The sequence below is a fragment of the Lepidochelys olivacea genome (assembly GCF_965140295.1).
Source record: "Lepidochelys olivacea isolate rLepOli2 genome assembly, chromosome: 15".
NCBI classification, from domain to species: Eukaryota; Metazoa; Chordata; order Testudines; family Cheloniidae; genus Lepidochelys; species Lepidochelys olivacea.
The window spans coordinates 28,806,557-28,822,485 of NC_140425.1; the positions used below are offsets into that span (position 1 = coordinate 28,806,557).

General features: G+C 43.9%; 1 protein-coding gene across 5 annotated transcripts in view; it reads right to left on the reverse strand.

Annotated features, from left to right (window-relative positions):
- Nucleotides 1–13,160, reverse strand: part of CLIP1 (CAP-Gly domain containing linker protein 1) — a 113,031-nt gene extending 99,871 nt beyond the window's left edge. For all 5 annotated transcript variants that reach the window (XM_084649466.1, XM_084649470.1, XM_084649468.1 and 2 more), the window contains exon 1: nt 13,038–13,160. The gene's annotated coding sequence lies outside the window, so the exon portion shown is untranslated. The remainder of the gene's footprint in view (nt 1–13,037) is intronic.
- Between the last annotated feature and the right edge of the window lie 2,769 nt (nt 13,161–15,929).

A 15,929-nucleotide genomic window follows, 5' to 3' on the forward strand; every position in this document is an offset into this window, starting at 1 on the left:
ACTGCATTCCCCTTCGAATGAGCAGTCTCTGTTCAGCTGCTGACCAAGGTAAATGTATTTGTCAACCTCCTCGATTACTTTCCCATTTAGAGTGATGATTCCTGCTGCACAATGCTCATTCTGCATCTGCTTCGTCTTCGACATGTTCACTTCCAACCCGATATCACGTGAAAGTGTTTGCAATTGCTGCAATTTGTTCACCGGTTCTACTGTGTCCTTTGCCAATATTACACAGTTGTCAGGGATTTACAGGGAATAAAACCAAGCCCATCTTCCTTGGAACTAATATAAAAGCACCACAATTTTGGTCTGACCAGCTCCAAGGTCGTGAACAAACAGTACGTTACTTATTAACTAACAATCTACATAGATTTTCGTATCTGAGATAGTTTAATAGATTCTACACCTCTCAGTCACATATAATATTAACAAAATATTACAAATTATGCATATTGTCTCTCTATATTTAATCTTTAGCTCTTTTCTTTACTTCTCATCGAGTTTGTAAACTTGAAACATATTAATGAGACCTCTTGATCGTCCTGTACCCATTTTTTGTATTCTTTCCTCTTCACCCTGCGTAGTACAGCATCTCATTTAAACTGGGTAAACAACAAGGATTTGTTTGGGGGTTTTTTTGTGGGAGGAAGTAGAGGCTAAGGCACAGTAAAGGCACCAGGAGACGCTTTGCATGGATGATGTAGTCGAAGGCCTGAGATCTCAAACCACTTTACAGACATTAATTATCTATCCCAGCATCCCAGAAAGGCTTACATTATATGCAAAGATCCTGGCTCTGCCACAGACTTCCTACAGGACTGTCACCTCACCTCTGTACCTCAGTTTACCCATCTGTAAAAGAGGGATGGTTACTTATCTACCTGCTTAATTAATTCAGATTCCTGAAGTGCTCTGAGATCCCTGGATGGAATGCACCAGAGAACCATGAAGAATTATGCACTTCACTTTCTATAGTCAAGTATTAGAAAGATAAATAAGAGGCCATTCTGAATTGTTATAGACTTTTGGCTCAGGGCATTATGAGTAATTCTTTGTAAAGCTATGCTGTCATTTCAAAACAGTTGCTAGATTTCGCCACCTTTAATTAACAGAGGGAAATAGCTGATAAAAAGCCAAAATTTGCAGAATGAACAATGTTAAGGTGTAATACCCTGGTTCAAGTTGTTAGTGTATATTCCGTTATTTAAAGTCATACATACATTATAAAATCTACAGCTGCTGTAATTTATTGAAAGATTAGAGAGTCCATTGTCTTAAGCATACATCAGTCTGTCCGGTCTGAGGCTCTAGGATTGGGAAGGAGAAGAACCTTTTACCGTCTTACCCCTTTTAATCAGCCGTTCCTTAACATCCACTTTTTCCTTCTGAATTTTTCAATGGGAACCAAAGGAGGAATCTCAACAGCCTTGCATCTAGGTACTGCGTGATGAAAAGGCTCCCTCCTCCTACCTGTAACTAGGTGGAGTTACAAAACCAATTTCCTTTCAACATAAGGAGATTAAGTCCTGCTGGGAAAAATATTAATTTAATGAGCAGAATGCTGACAAGAGAACAAAAGGAAGCGATACGACTGGCCACTGGGAGATCTTTGGTCCCATTACCTTACAAAACAATCGACTTCCACCCTTAGTTAGTTGCATCCTTAAATCTCTTAACCCTCGTGGGAAAGGTGAACAGTGTGGAAGTTTTGATTCTACAGATCCCCTAAAAGACAAGGATTTGCTGTAGCCCTACCTTTAAAAGTGTGTGTAGATTCAAACAGGTCATCTGTTTACCTACAATGGTTGGTTTTCACCTGACACTGAAATATATATATATACACACCCCTTGCTAAATAAATGCAGCTTGTGATGGAGACTGAAATTTTAATGTACATCAGTTTGAGCACAGCATCTAAACTGTTAAAAATGTGCTGTTCTGATGAAAGTTTGGGAGTGAAAGTAGTCAAGGCACAGAAGATAGGATGTGGTAATAATACCACCATCTCCCGTTTTTCTCAAAAATGGAATGCATATAAACAAGGACATCCAGCACCCCAGGCTTTTAACTGATGTAATTGTAAGTGAAGTAGCTGAAGCAAGGAGGCCACTTTCCAGAGTAAACATTCATTTTGATAGACTTAGATGGTTCTGGGGGTGGAGGGAGCAGTTAGAACAATTCATGCCATTCAGAATTGTCCATTAAAAATCAGCAATCCCTTTCTAGCTCTCACCTTTCTGTGATTATTACATCACAGCTGCTTGACAATCTAGGAATACCGATATGTAACCTAGTTATTGATATAGATAGAACTTACAATGGTATAATGGAATGTTTATCACATACCTATAATGCTTGAACTCAATGGAGGCTATTGGAAAAACATTCAGGAAGCAGCAGAAGGGATCCAAGATAAGCAACCTCCAAACACTTTTTTTGAGGGAGGGAGGGAGGGAACTACAGGACATTGGAGGACATTACTAGCTTGGAGGATCTTACCGATCCTGTCCCCAGTTAAGATCTACTGTTTGTTTTGCTAGGCTAGGAACTTGGAGATCAAAAGGACTGACCGGCTTGAGGAATGGGAAGCTCTCTCTGGAACAAAGGGGTAAGTGTTTTGTGAGGTAAGGGAATGGATTATGCCAGCCAGACCCCAGAGGCAGGCCTGTTTTCGCTTAAAGAGCTAGTCTACACAAGGAGTGCTACAGTGGCAGAGCTGCACTGTTGTGCAGCTGTAGCATGTCTGGTGAAGATGTTCTATGCCAACAGGAAAAAGCTCTCCCATCAGCAAAATAAAACCCCCTCTGCAAGATGGGAGAAGTGCTGTCCACAACGTCACTCAGGAGGGTGGCTTCACTCAGGGGGGTGGCTTATTCATACCAACATAAGTGGTAGTGTGTACATGCCCAAATTCCTTTATTTAAAATAAAGAAATACTTCACTTTAAGGAGGTTGTTTGGTCACTAAGTTACCACGGTCATTGTCCCAGGAGGGAACAGACTTGCAGCTGCTGAACACAGATTAGACCTGTACAGGTGGTCATGACTGATACAGAGGAGACAACCACCAAAGGTCCAGTGTGAGGATCATGTGATCACCAAGAGAGGTGATGGTCTAAGACTAGGAGGAGTCAGAGGTGCATTTAGCCCAGTAACTATGACAAGTGCTATGGGAAGAACCACATGCCTTGAAAGGCTGTTGGCAATACAGTAGTAACCCAAGGAGACTGCAGATCAATCTATTTAAGAATTGCTAGTCCTCTCCATAGTCAATATTAGATTTTATTAGAATACTTTCTGGCGGCTGAGAAGTTCTGTGTGTTAGAAACAAAGGTGAAAGTTAATATTTCTCAAATAAAGTCCCCCAAATAACTCTTCATGCTTCCACAAACGGCACCTATCCTCCAATCACTATAGAGTAAAACTGGTTATCTAGAGAATTTTTCCTTCCATCTTCTAACACTTAAGAGTCCTTAAAAATCTGTAATTTCTGTTTCCAATTTTATATTTCCCAGCAGTCATTTTGGAAGAGCCCAGAACACGTGAGGAATTGCTCAGAGTACAGAGCAAGGAATAAAGTTAATTATAATTTTAAGCTACTAATCAGGGTGCGACAGGTTGGCAGCAGGGGGAAGGATGAGAGAAGAAATGTGATATACTCACATTCCACTATTTTCCTCCCTTACCTCTCCCTCTTACACCAAGACGCCCAAGTCAAGATCTACTTCAGAATGCAGGCTCTATGTGACCTGCAGGGCTGGTTCTGATACTATTGATCAAAAAGAGGGGAGTGGTGCCTCAGTTACTCCACCTAGCTCAGGGCAGCTGAGATCATCACCAACATAAGAACATAAGAATGGCCATACTGGGGCAGATCAGAGGTCCATCCAGCCCAGTATCCTGTCTACCGACAGTGGCCAATGCCAGGTTCCCCAGAGGGAGCGAACCTAACAGGTAATGATCTAGTGATCTCTCTCCCGCCATCCATCTCCACCTTCTGACAAACAGAGGCTAGGGACACCATTCCTTACCCATCCTGGCTAATAGCCATTAATGGTCTTAACCTCCATGAATTTATCCAGTTCTCTTTTAAACCCTGTTATAGTCCTAGCTTTCACAACCTCCTCAGGCAAGGAGTTCCACGGGTTGACTATGCGCTGACTGAAAAAGAACTTCCTTTTATTTCTTTTAAACCTGCTACCCATTAATTTCATTTGGTGGCCCATAGTTCTTATATTATGGGAACAAGTAAATAACTTTTCCTTATTCGCTTTCTCCACACCACTCATGATTTTATATACCTCGATCATATCCCCCGCTTAGTCTCCTCTTTTCCAAGCTGAAAAGTCCTAGCCTCTAATCTCTCCTCATATGGGACCCGTTCCAAACCCCTAATCATTTTAGTTACCCTTTTCTGAACCTTTTCTAATGCCAGTATATCTTTTTTGAGATGAGGAGACCACATCCGTACGCAGTATTCAAGATGTGGGAGTACCATGGATTTATATAAGGGCAATAAGATATTCTCCATCTTATTCTCTATCCCTTTTTTAATGATTCCTAACATCCCGTTTGCTTTTTTGACTGCTGCTGCACACTGCGTGGATGATCTTCAGAGAACTATCCACGATCACTCCAAGATCTTTCTCCTGATTAGTTGTAGCTAAATTAGCCCCCATCATATTGTATGTGTAGTTGGGGTTATTTTTTCCAATGTGCATTACTTTACTTTTATCCACATTAAATTTCATTTGCCATTTTGTTGCCCAATTACTGAGTTTTGTGAGATCTTTTTGAAGTTCTTCACAGTCTGCTTTGATCTTAACTATCTTGAGCAGTTTAGTATCATCTGCAAACTTTGCCACCAATGCACTATAAACATGTAAAATATAAAACAACAAAACTGCATCCAATGGAGGCATTTCTAGACATGCTAACATACCCAGTGAAATAACCAGTGAGGAGCCCAACTCTTTTCTACATGTCAGCAATACAGAGACCCTCAAGAAATGTCAAAACCCTAAACAAAGGTTGCATTAATTCAATGGTTTTCAAACTATTAGGCTGCATGCACCTTTCCAAATAACGTAGTCTACTGCATTCCTCCATCTGAGATAGGGTCATAATATACCTATGATTGATTGCCAAGTCTTATTAAATAGAGAGCGGTGTTCGCCATTACAGGATTTTTCTCACATCCACCCCTGACGAAAGCTCATGTACCCCAGTTTGAAAACCACTGCATTAATTCATACATCCAAAAGCTTGCATTTAGGGTACTGAGGCCTGGTCTACACTGGGGGTGGGAGGGGAGAATCAATCTAAGATATGCAACTTCAGCTATGAGAATAGCATAGCTGAAGTCGACATATCTTAGATCGACTTAGAATCACTTACTTCGCGTCCTCACAGCGCGTCCGACAGCCACCACTCCCCCGTCGACTCCGCTTCCGCCTCTCGCTGTGGTGGAGTTCCGGAGTCGATGGCAGAGCGATTGGAGATCAATTTATCACGTCTACACCAGATGCCATAAATCGATCCCCGATAGATTGATCACTTCCCGCCAATCCGGCGGGTAGCGTAGACATGGCCTGAGTTAACATTTGACCTGAATCTTTTAGACAGATGAAGAAAGTGGGATTTGAAAAGATTATACTGGGGAGACAGATGACGTGAGTTTTTCCTTGACAAAGATCTAAGGTGAAGTATTCTCAATCAATCCCAAGAAAAATCTTGACATAACTAAGGGAACAAAGAAAAGGACATTAAACTACAAGGAAGAAAAGTCAAGCCACCCTGGGTGTTGACATACATCAACATTAATCATATGCTGAGTAGACTTGGGCTAGGTCAGAACATGGATAGGAGATCCCCAAGGAACACTCAAGCCTCCCAGGAAGTGGTGCTAGTCACTCTTCCCCCTAAAGTTGTATCTGCACTAGGAAAAAAGGTGTCTATTTTACCATGTGATATAACATGCTAATGTAAAGAAGGCAGTCTGTAGTTTTTTTCACATACATAAGTATTCAAGGTCTCCCCCTTAAAAAAAAAAAAAAAAAAAAAAAAGCAAGTACAAGCGTTTCCATACATTAAAAACTGTTTTCTTTTATATTTTGTATTTAAACAAGCACATTCCTTTGTAGTATTTGAAACCCAAAACCTCACAGCACTAAGAACACAATATTGCTGACCCTATGTGTTTAAAAATCATGATTCTATTCCCCAAAATGTGATTAACTTAAAAATCCTATGATTTTTAAAAATAAAAAATTATTATTATTTGCTTTCTTGTCATTGAGCCTTTAGGGTTCATGTTTTCAAGCTTTTCTCCACAACCATAAGGGCTAGAAGTAGTGTACTTTTCTTTAAAAAAAGAAAACAGATTCACAAGTAATCACCTCACTCCAGGAGATGGGGCTTTAAGAAAAGCACCAAATATCACAAGACTCATGATAAAAAAAAATAAAAATAAAAAAATCACAAGAGCTGGCAACACTAAGAAGCAAAAGCCTAAATTTGAAAGTTACTTGACTTTTCAAGCTGAAATGCAAAAAGTAAAGAAACAGTATAATTAGTGACAAGTAAATTTAATCAATAAATTATTTCATCTTTAATATACAGTTGGTAACATGAATAAATAAAGTTGTTTTTAATATACGATTTTTAAGTGGGCATCTCTTTAAGCAAGGGAAAATTTAGGCTAAATATCAGGAAAAATTTAAGAAAGAGATTGAGGGCAATGGAATGATCTCCTGAAAGAAGAGTTGAAAGCCCCATTTTAAGTAGTTTTTAAGGACCCAATCCAAAGGCATACTTAACTTTACAGACATGCGCAATCCTATTGACATCAATGGCACTACTTACATGTATGAGCTTAAGGTAGTGCACATTTGCAGGACCAAGACCCAAAATTAATCTGGAGAGCATAGTGTAGAGAAGAATCCTGCACTTGGGTGAGAAGGGGATAGACTAGATCGGACCTAAGAGAGCTTCTCTACCTCTAATTTCTATTATTATTCAGGAATGCCATGCAAAATTTAACAAAAAAGGTTGCAGCTACAACACTTTTAAAAAGTGTAAATTGGCATTAGCCACATTCAATTAAACGGAATACCCTACGAGTGCTACAGAAACGGAGATTATCAGTAACACTACTTTAAACTAGTCTTTGTTAATATGAAATGCAGTATTTTATATTGCTTCAGTTTAAATGCATTTAGCCTCCAGTTCCAAAGACCGGATCATCTAAAAAACTAGAGAACTTTGCACTTTTCCCTGACTGCGCCCTATCTCACCTCATTGACCCAGTCTAAGACAAACATAGTACACCTCCAGGAAAAGAAAAATTTCCAATTATAAGGGGGACACACACACACACACTCACTCTACAACCATACAAATAAAAGCATACAACAATCAGCAAGGTTGACCTTAGCGGTGATCTAAAATTCAAAAAGAATTTATTCCCACAACTCTATATTAGAGGGGAAAATATATTGCACATACTAAAGTTTAATGCAGCCCCAGCAATACAAGAAATCCTTTATTACGTATTAAGTGGAACAAAAATAGACTGTAATGCTGATATTTTAAACAACAGAAGGACTAATAATCCACTCACACTGTTGTTTTCACTAGCACTTTATGACTATCATGTATTTTAAGTATGCAAAGAACCACAGACTTGCCAGTAACTAAATACTTACACATGGTGAAAACTAAAGCCCTGTCTACACAACAGAGTTTAGTCAACTTAAGTTATATCAACAACCACATGCTGTTTTAATTACATTTGTTGTGCACATCCATACAACATTCTTTGTGTCTGCAGAGCGCATCCACAGTCTGAGCTCTTGCATTGACAGAGAGTGTTGCATTGTGGGTGTTCCACTGTGCCACTCACCACCCTCTGCTGCTGGGAGATCTGGGAATGGATCACAGTGCATCATGGGAGCATGCTCACCATCCCATGATGCAATTCTTTCCGTCCCATCATTCCATGGGCTTCCGATTTTGTTTTGTGCCATTTTTTTAACTACCTCTGTAAACTCTGCGCCTGCCATCTCTGCCTGGCAGCATGGATCCTGAGCTGCTGACCATTCTGCTGATGAGCGTTATGAGCACAACGCAGATGGTCCTGCAGTATTTCATGGGCTACAAAACAGAGAATGAATCAGTGATGCCTGCACTGCTGTCTGCCATGGAAACAAATAATTCAAGTTTGGTGCTGGCATTCATGGAACAGCTTGCCACAGTGGATCCTCGGTACTGGGGTCGGGAAACAAGCACTGAGTGGTGGGATCGCATCACGATAGGCATATGGGATGACAAGCAGTGGGTGCAGAACTTTCAGATGCACAAAGTCACCTTCCTGGGACTGTGCGCAGAGCTCACTCCTGCCTTGTGATGCAAGGACACCAGAATGAGAGCTGCCTTCAGAGTAAGTGGCGATTGCTGTGTGGAAGCTAGCAAATCCAGACTGCTACCGGTCGGTCGCGAATCAGTTTGAAATTGGAAAGTCCACCGTGGGGGTTGCAGTGATGCAAGTGTGCAAGGCATTAATCACATCCTGCTATGAAGGACTATGACTCTGGGTAATGTGTGGGAAATAATTGATGACTTTGCGGCAATGGTATTCCCTTGCTGCAGCAGGATGATAGATGGCACGCATATCCATATCCCAATTTTGGCCCCAGACCATCTTGCGACAGAGTATATCAACCAAAAGGGCTACGTCTCAATGGTCTTGCAGGATGCTGGTGGATCATTGGGGCCGTTTTACTGACATCAATGCCACTTGGTCAGAGAAAGTTCATGATGAATGCATCTTATGGAACACTGGACTGTACAGAAAGCTGAATGCTGGGATTTTCTTTCCAGACCAGACCATTCCAATGCGGGATGTATAAATGCCCATAGTGATCCATGGGAGATCCTGCCAATCCCTTGCTCCTGTTGCTCATGAATCCTTACACTGGGAACCTAGACAGCAGCAAGGAGCACTTCAACAACAGGTTCAGCAGGTGCCAAATGACCACTGAATGTGCCTTTGGCAGATTAAAAGGTTGCTGGCGCTGCCTTTTTGGCACGTTAGACCTCAATGAGGAAAATATTCCGATGGTCACAGAAGTCTGCTGTGCTCTGCATAACGTTTGTGAAGCAAAAGGGGAAATGTTTCCCCATGGGTGGAGCACTGAGGTGGATCATCTAGCTGATGATTTCGAGCAGCCAGATACCAGGGCAATTAGAGCAGCTCAGCGGGGGGGGCTATCAGAATCGGTGAGGCTCTGAAGGAGCATTCTGATAACAAGCACCAGTAGTGTGTCTTTATGGGATGCATTTGGTCAGGCAATGTTCACTTACCACCTTAAATAACCCCAGTAATGCTTGCTTCCTGAGGTTTCATTGTAGTGAGCAAGTGTTCCTGCCTATAGCCACTGTGCTTGAATTTTAGCAGCAACTACCATGTGCATGACTCAAATAAAGACTCATTTTGTTTCAAAGACTAGACTTTAAATAAAGGATAAAATGTATTGTTTTTCAAACGGGTGACATGGCAATGAGGAGCAGTCTCTCAGTTCACGTTCTCACAGCTGTGTGTAACTTCAGCTTTCATTATGAAACCAGGCTCTAGGTGTGGATTACAAGGGGCGCTGTCTGTTCCTCCAGTAGCTTTATCATCCACTCCTGTCCATCTATCATCCGCTCCTGCCCATGTCTCCTTTCTAGGATATCCAGCCTGAGTTTTCATTAAGTGTCTCCCTCCATGCTCTTGTTTCGCTATGTGCTGCATCTGTTGACAGCAGCACCTCTCTAAATGTAACCTCCTTACTCTTTCTGGTTCACCTGTTTATCTGATGGAGGTACTCCGCCAGTGTGTAGGAGTTACTCCTCAAGGGCACATCTGCATAAACCAAAGAAACAATGAACAGAGACAGTACTGAGAGTGCACTCAACGCCATGAATCATAAAGTCATATACACCTCTTTCTCACTGTCCCTTTGCTAGCACACAGCTCAGCGAGAGTCCCAAATATGGTAAGTTCTGTGGGGAGGGAGGGGTCGGGAAGGGGGAAATTGGCAAGATCGGACAAAGGGTCCAGGTGGTTTGCGAAGAGGGTCGTTGCATGTGTGTAGGGGGAGTATTCTGAATACTGGCACTCTTTTCCACAGGCTGGGGTAATCTAACTCAATATCTCACTCCTGAGGGTAACTTGCATCTCCTGTATGCATGCAGCTTCAGATCAGGTTTGTATGCTGCTCTCCTGTTTGCCACTTTGGTCCCTGCAGAAATAATTGCTGGTTAGCACAGCAAAGTTTCCTACAGCGGGGGAAGAAACAAGGTAGCTCTGCCAAGGAACCTTCAGCAAAGGATTGTAGAGTACCTACACAAAAGTTTCCTTGCGATCTCTATGGAAGATTCCCAGAACATCCTGGGTACATTAACAAACTTTTCTGCTAAGCCCCCACTAGGTAGCTGCATAGGCTCTGTTGTTAATTTCTATCCCTTATCCCTCCTCCTCCGTATAACAAAGTAAGTGAGATCTCAGTAGCTATCACTGTTTTGTATCAAAGCAAAATGCACACTTACCAGAGCTTGCCTCTCCTGCTTCATGAGCTGGGCGGATTAGAGGGGTATAGCCAGTCCTGAGTCAAAAGTAAGTCTGGTTTGCCATGCCAGCAGATACCCCTGTTGCATGTTCCACATCCTCCTCCAACTCCACTTCCTCATCCACCACTTCATCCTCATGGATGACTCCGTTGGCCGCAGCCTCCAGTCCCCCTGAAATATCCACAGGGCTCTTGTTGGTGGGGTCACTGCCAAGAATGCCATACAGCTCCTCGTAGAAGCGGCATGTCTTTGGCGCTGCACCAGAGTGATGGTTGCCGTCCCTTGCCTTCTGGTCGGCCTGCCTCAGCTCCTTGATCTTAGCACAGCACTGCTGCATGTCCCTTCTCCTTCATGCCGTGAGCAATCTGCTTGTAGATATCAAAAGTTCCTAAAGCTTGAGCAAAGCTGCGACTGCACAGCATCCTCTCCCCACAGACCCAGCAGATCCAACAGCTCCAGTGTACTCCATGCGGAAATGTGTCTGTCATGGAAAGCCAGCATGATCAGCTGGGAAGATGCTGTGTGAACAGTTCACACTGAGCAAACAGGAAGAGGACTTTCAAAAATTCCTGGGCCTTTACACTGGGGAAGGGCACATGCCTGCGTACCTGCAGGGCAGTGGAGTTCAAACCGCTGACCAGAGTGGTCATGATGGGCATTGTGGGACACCTCCTGGAAGCCAGTTAGGGTGACATAAGCAAGTGCATTCTCTACACTGACACTGCGGCGCTCTAACTATGTCACAAAGAGCTCTATGCCACTTGGCAAAGTGATTTTCTTTTGTCAGCATAGCAGGGGAGTTAAATCATCGGGAGGAGTACTGATGTGCGTATGCCTCCGTTTTGTCGACGAAAGCTGACTTTTGTCGACAAAACTGTGTACTGTAGACACAGCCCAAGATACCTTGTTGTTAAAGAAAAAAACCAAACATGTTGCTCAGTTTCTCTCCATTTTACTTCATTTGCAATTCCATTTCATGTTGTATCAGGAACAAAAAAGAAATTACTCCCTGATAACTTTTCTGTTGAAACTAAGGTTGTATACCACTCATGAGTTCTTTAACTAAAATACACAACAGAACACCAGCCATTAAGGTCCTCTCCCTGCATTTCTTCTCCTGCGGCCCTTCTCTTTCTGGGTTTACTTGTCCTAAAAGGTATTTATAACATTACTTCCTATACAACACATACATCACACTTTTTTAACTCTTCCCACCCAATGATCTCAGAGCAATTTGTGAATGTCCTTATCTTCCCACCCCCATTTTACAGCTGCGGTAACTAAGGCACAGCACAATTTGTGTGGCTTGCCCAGAGTTAGGAAAGGAAAAGAACTCAATTCTCCTGGTGCGGTGCTATGCTTTAACCACTAGACAATGCTTCCTCTCCTTGTCTGCTTTAGGAACAGACCAAAAAAAACCCCCCCAAAAAACAAACCAACCCCAAAACACCACAACCACTAAGAAACTGCTAGACCCACTTTTGATTCTAACACAATCGTTGATTCTGGTTCTAGTTCCCCTAGCTGGCGAGGTGGCACAGGTGGGCGTCTCATCTGCCGATCAGCAATTCCCAAAAATAATGGAGACATGGGGAACCAAGCTTAAAACACGAAACTCCGGGCGCATTAAAAGAAAATATGATAAGCCGTATATCAACACCTAGCAAATACGAACGAGGGGCATGTGAGAGCACCTAGGCACCCCAGAAAAATAAATCTATTCAAATCACAGAAGGCTCAGTGCTGCTCCTTCCAAGCCCGAGACAAAGTTCTGACAGGTGCCCAGGCGCGGGCCTTTCAGATGGCACCGTGGAAACCCCCCTCGGCGCGGCATGGGCTTTAAAGACGCCGTAACGCTTCCTGTGGGAGACCAGACCGGCTCTGGTCTCCCGGGCCGGAGCGCTCCCAGCCCGCACACACCAGTTGATTCCTGCTCGCCGCCGCCGCCCCCAGTTCACGGAGCGCGGGCAGCGCTCTGGGCCCGAGCGGGGCTGTGGAAACGCCCCGCCGCCCCGGCCCCCCGCGCGGGACGCGGGTCAGGCGGAGCCACGGCACACGCCAGTCGCTAGATCCAGCGGAACCGGCTGCTGTCACCCCGGCAACGCCATAGCCGAGGGGACAAATCACCAGGCCGCCGAGGGGCTCTTGCCGCCGCCGCCGCCCCCCCGGCCCGGGGCGCCGCTCCCGCCCCTCACCCAGCCACCCGCCTAGGCAGGGCAGGGCCAAACCCCCGGCCCGAGGCTGGTCCCCGCCGCCCCCTCAGGCGGGGCGCGCGCTGAGCCCAGAGGGGCCGCCGGGAGGCGGGAAGCCGCCGCAGGGAGGGCAGCCGAGGCCCGCGCGCCGGACACGGCGCCGGCTCCCCCGAGCCACACCAGCTCCTGCCGGGCCCGGCTCCGCCGCGGGCCCGGCCCCAGCGGGCCCGCTCACCGTGGCTGTCTCCTCCTCGCTGCTGCTCCGGCCCCTCTGCGGCGGCGGCGGCGGCGTGGCGCCTCTCCGGCTCGGAGGGGGCGGGGTAGACAGCCGTCTGCGCCCGGCCCGGCCTCAGGCACTTCAAGGCGGAGACTGCCGCAGAGGGGGCCCTCCCCTGTTCTTCCTTCCCCCTTCCCTTTGTCTCCCCGCCCCCCATTCCTTCCCTCTCCGCCTTTGTTCGCTCACACACCGGGGCGGGGAGGAGGGGGGGCGGTTCGGGGGTCCTTCGCGTTCTCCTCCGGGGGCAGGAAATGGCAGAAGGCCCTTGCCCAGGTGGGGGATTTCTCTTCCCTTCCCCCCCACCCCCACTTTCCTGCTGCTAGAGGAGGCGAAGACCTGTCCCTGTCAATGGAAGGAGTGACAGCATGGGAGAGTAGAAGGGAGGTTTTCCAGCACGGAAAGGACAGTTTTAGAGTCAGACCTTGCTGGGAACGCCCCATCCCTTAAGACCCATGGATCGTCCCCCTTCACTGGTGAAGTGGAAGCTTGTTGTCATTCCCAGGCACAGGGACCCGACTTGTCAGTATCACACGTTCCTCCCACAGCTTCGGCTTTGAAATTGACAAGACATGCAGCCGGGCTGAGTCACAGCCCACTGCAGAGCGGACAGCTCTGGGGCTCCCAACGACCATGGCAACAGCAGCAAGGCTGTTGCTCCCCTAAAGAATTTTCAGATATAGGAAAAAGCAAGTTTAGAGAACTCGAAGTGCTACGCCCGGGATTTTCTTTTCATAAAAGGCTTTGTTCCCACAAAAAAAAAAAAAAAAAGGGGGGGGGGGAGACAATAGGATGGGAAGGTGGCTAACCAAACTGATGACCGCTTCAGTGGGGGCAAATAAGTAGGAATAGAAGGGGAGAAAAGGATATGAGACAGGGCAATACAAATAAGCATAGGTCTCAAGAGGCTTCACTGGTTGCTGCTTTTATCTTCCTTTCCTTTTGTCTTAATACCCACAAATTTATCTTCCATTCCCATCCCCTGAAACACAAAATATTTTAATTTCTAAGACATTTATGAAGTAATCCATATAAGGACATGTCATCATCCTATTTCTAACCTTAAAAATAAATTTGCTTGTTAATGCCAGCAGCACCAGCTGTTTTAGATAAATTCTTAAGCCTGACACAAAGACTCTGTTTCACTTCCAAGATGCCACCTCTTGTATAGTGTGCAATTTCCAGACAACCGTTGTCCTAGACCTCTGCTGTATTAGTCCTGAAGCAGACCTGAGTTTGCAGTCTCATAGATCATTTGGTTTATGAGAGATACTGTCTAAACAAAAGGGAGACAAAAAAGCAGTTGCACTGGCTGCTGACTGAAACCTAATTGGGATTTGTATTTAATTTTTGCCTCATTCCTTGGCATTAGCCCAGTCTTTTGTATAGCATGTGAAAGCACAAAGAGAAAGAGGGCAACAGGGACTCTAAATAACTGGTTTAAAATAAACTGATCAGTGTTTAGCAATGTCTGGTAGAATTTTAATTCATAAATGTTAAGTACTAGCTTTTATTCTAATTGTTAAATGTTATTGAATCAAATACTGATGCCCATCCTCAGACAACTTTGATCTCCCCTACCCTCCCCCCATGAGTTTTGGTTGAGGTCTAATATTACGATTTTTCTATCATAAAAATAATGCTTTAACTAATGCATTCTTTTTAATTTAAACACATACATTGATCCATCCTGTGCTTATGACATAAGGATTTGATTCTGCAAACCTTACTGATGTGAGTAATCTTTCTTTATAAAAGTATTTCTATTGTGTGGCTACAAAATTTGTGTCTGTGGATAGCTGCAGATTTGCAGGGCTCTACTCATAACTGAGATTAAGGTCTGCAGAATCAAACTCCCACCCTGTGTTAGACTGTTTTGTAAAGAGCAGAGTAAATGTCTTTGTATTATTGTAGTGCCTAGGAGCCCTAGTAATGGACCTGGAACCCACTGTGTACAGCATCTAGATCAGATCAAAGATGGCATGTCTCTCTCTAGTGCTTTTCACATTGAAGTTTATATCAGCACTGAACCAAAGTATTTCTCTTGGCCTGTGTAAGTACCATGCATTTGTTTTTCCTGATAAATGTATGGGAGTTGCTGTTGTAGAGTACACTAATATTATGTAGTCATTTTAACATTCTATATGAAAAACAGTTCTAAGAATATGTTTCAAGGGGCCTTTTAGACACACACAAACTATCTCTATAAAAATGTAAAGAACAGAAATCAGTTTAATATCTAAAATTAAGAGTAAGTGGTGCAGCTTACTTCTGCTCTCATTGAAGTCAATGAAAAAAATCTGTTGATTTAGGTAAGTAGCTTTTCCCTGCAGCTGGAGGGAGACTAGTTCAGTCATTTAACAGTTCTTATTCTATATACAACTGCTGTAGTTCTATGTTTTAAATCACAATTCAAATGCATATGCTGCAGCTCTACAAAGTAAAAAAACAGAACTGTACTAATGCATAGGAATTATAAAGCGAGAAGTAGTGATTGGAAGATATGTTACCTTATTTGAAGGTTTTACTAGCCAAAATGAGTAAAATGCAAGTAGTATAACATGAAATGATGAAATATATATAAGTAAACTATAGAGAATAGCTTAATACTTGTAGGAAAAGAAAGCACGCTAAAATGGTAAGCCCTAGCTCATGAAACAAGAATTGGGTAAAGCATAGTTTAAAAAGCCTCCAACTATAACAAAATGTGCAATCATTTTAGATGTAGTTCTTGTTGAACTCTCATTCCATTAAGAGCACAACCATCCTACAGGAAACAAGAGCTTTATTGTATTTACCCCTAGAAAGGGAACAGCTGGAGAACAGAATGGAGAGTTAGGAGGGACCACCCTG